This window comes from Schistocerca americana, chromosome 8 (genome assembly GCF_021461395.2).
Source record: "Schistocerca americana isolate TAMUIC-IGC-003095 chromosome 8, iqSchAmer2.1, whole genome shotgun sequence".
In the NCBI taxonomy this organism is placed as follows: Eukaryota; Metazoa; Arthropoda; class Insecta; order Orthoptera; family Acrididae; genus Schistocerca; species Schistocerca americana.
In genome coordinates, this window is record NC_060126.1 from 234,571,989 (window position 1) to 234,575,104 (window position 3,116).

General features: G+C 41.0%; 1 non-coding gene across 1 annotated transcript; it reads left to right on the forward strand.

Annotated features, from left to right (window-relative positions):
- The first annotated feature begins 628 nt into the window (after positions 1-628).
- On the forward strand, positions 629-703 carry Trnap-cgg. The gene has a single exon. It is a non-coding gene; the product is annotated as a tRNA-Pro (tRNA).
- Positions 704-3,116: the final 2,413 nt, after the last annotated feature.

Here is a 3,116-nt window from a genome sequence, read left to right on the forward strand (position 1 = left end):
TTTAAATATTGCTGATTCAAATTAATTTAACTCCGCAAAAGACATTTACAGATTCCAGAATGGGACTTTCACTCTGCAGCGAAGTGTGCACTGATATGAAACTTCCTGGCAGATTAAAACTGTGTGCTGGACCGAGACTCGTACTCAGGAACTGTGCCTTTCGCGGGTAAGTACTAGGAGACGAGGTACTGGCAGAAGTACAGCTGTGAGAACGGGGTGTGAGTCGTGCTTGGGTAGCTCAGTTGGTAGAGCACTTGCCCGCGGAAGGCAAAGGTCCCGAGTTCGAAACGACAACAAATTGTGTCACCAGATCAAGCGAATTGCTTACTGCAATATTACTAATAGTAAAAATATTATATTACGATTTTTTGGAGGTGGAGAAGTTAATTTCTGATGTCTACTTTAAATATTGCTGATTCAAATTATTTTAACTCCGCAAAAGACATTTACAGATTCCAGAATGGGACTTTCACTCTGCAGCGAAGTGTGCACTGATATGAAACTTCCTGGCAGATTAAAACTGTGTGCTGGACCGAGACTCGTACTCAGGAACTGTGCCTTTCGCGGGTAAGTACTAGGAGACGAGGTACTGGCAGAAGTACAGCTGTGAGAACGGGGTGTGAGTCGTGCTTGGGTAGCTCAGTTGGTAGAGCACTTGCCCGCGGAAGGCAAAGGTCCCGAGTTCGAGTCTCGGTCCGATACACAGTTTCAATCTGCCAGGAAGTTTAATTTACAGGTTGTTAGACATTTAATAAGTAATATTATAAAACTTTTAATCATGTCTGCTGGTGGCAAAGCTTCTGAAATGGTAAAACGGTCCATAGAAAAAATTTGCTTGTTCTGCATCCCGGAGGAGGAAAGTAGGTTTCTCGATTCAAGCACGACTATTACTAGTGAATTAACGTAATGACTTAACCAAAAGTCACAGATATGTGAGCGACACACACATTCTACGAGACAGCAGTCAACAACAAATGAGGAGAGGAAGAAAGAGAGAGAGAGAGAGAGAGAGAGAGAGAGAGATAAAAAGAGAGAGAGAAAGAAATAGTGACCAGGAACGCAACTACTCCTTTTATACAGTCAAAACAAATTACGCCGATTGCCTTCAACTTGCTTTTCAGGACGTCTGTTATAAAGATTTGATATACAAATATTTCTCTGGAACATTCTTTATATCAACAGTAAACCATAGATTTTTTTTTGAAATTATGGCCTTTTCTCCTCGATTTACAGATTTATTTACACAGAGGGTATTTACTCTTAACGTCTTTTAGTATTAATTAAACGTTTGGGGCGTATTTTATTAATTATTCAAAAAGCAATATTTCATTGCCCATCTCAACACTTGTTTCTTATTTTGTCTCTCGAAATACAGAACAAGGGTTCAAGTGTGGTAAGATTAATATAGATTGTGTTACTGGGGAGTAAATAAACATCATATTCCAATAGCATCTTTAACAAAATACACCGTCCACCTGGCAATTCTTTTAGAGAAAATGTTCGGTACATACACTTTACACTTCACTGTCTTTGTGTACCTGCTTCTTAATGTTTTTCAATTGCATTTGTAATTTATAGTAAATGTTCATAAACTGCTAGTAAATATACAGAAATGTAGTATTACAGACGTAAGTTATTTCTGAGTTGGTTGCCTTTTTTTTATCTTTTGTCTTTTAACTGTTTTTGTTTTTCTGTAAAAATCTTGATGGACTTGTCCGCAACTATGAAACACGCCAAGCCCTCTGTTGAGGAGGCAGCAAAGCCATCGGCTCATGCAGTGACCTTTGGCGGCGATTCCAGGAACCCTGTTGCCCAGCCGGACGACCATCAGATCTGGAACGCGTGGGATTGGCACATGGCGACTCCGGCGTCTGGCCACGCCCCACTCCCGCACGCTCAATCCACCCGACGATCGGCTGCAGCCGTTGATTGATGAAAATAAAGCAAAGCAGTATCAACTCTACAAAAATTAGTTCATTATCGCAAAGCTGCCCATGGGAAAAACTCGGTTAGTACAACAGAGTTCACTTTCACTGTTGTCTTTTGTGTGTATTGTTCTTGCGCACCAGGATCTATCTTTAGGGAGCTTTAGTTCTCACTAGTTTGTAACTGACACCACTGTCTGAAGATTATGACGTATTTTAAAAGTTAGTGAGTCGAGCTCTTGTCCACTGAGATCTTCAGCAAACAATACCCGCACATTTTTAGTGTTCATCACAGGCACTTAAAAAACGTATCTGTAGAGTCACTGGGTAATCACTCTTTCACACGGTGTTTGTTTACTGACAAGGCGGTTTTTTACTTGGAAGTGTCCCGATTTCGAATCTGGGTCCGGCACACAGTTTTGATCTGCCAGGAAGTTTCACGTCAGTGCACACTCCGCTGCAGAGTGAAAATCTCATTTTGGGTTCTTTATTTGTCCTTACACCACCAGTGCCTCGCCAGAGCAATATTATTTCACTAAATAATGTTTATATCCAGATACATTTATCAACATGTATGTACACATTAGAGTCAAGTCATGTGCACAGGACTTCTCACTGCGTTAGCTGGCATGGAGTTCACGGCGGTGAGTTTGACGTATAATCTGTTTACTTCACGTAACACTTATTTACTTTATATATTTTGGATTCGCAATGCCACTCACCCGAGGTTCACCATTGTCCACCTGTTCACGCCGCAGTCTTCAGTTATAAAAATACTCACAAATTGTTGTTGTGGTCTTCACCCCTGAGACTGGTTTGATGCAGCTCTCCATGCTACTCTATCCTGTGCAAGCTTCTTCATCTCCCAGTACCTACTGCAACCTACATCCTTCTGAATCTGCTTAGTGTATTCATCTCTTGGTCTCCCTCTACGATTTTTACCCTCCACGCTGCCCTCCAATACTAAATTGGTGATCCCTTGATGCCTCAGAACATGAGTCAATTTTTCTGACCCACACAAATCTGTTCGTTAGCTGGATCGTGTTCGTTAGCTGGATCGCATTTAATTCTTGTACAAATTAATTAACATAGTTTTTACATTGGTCTTTCTTTCGAGTGACGTACTTTACATGAGTAATGTGTCGCTCGTGTGATTTTGGCGTGTTAGACATGTTTGCTACAATACATTGC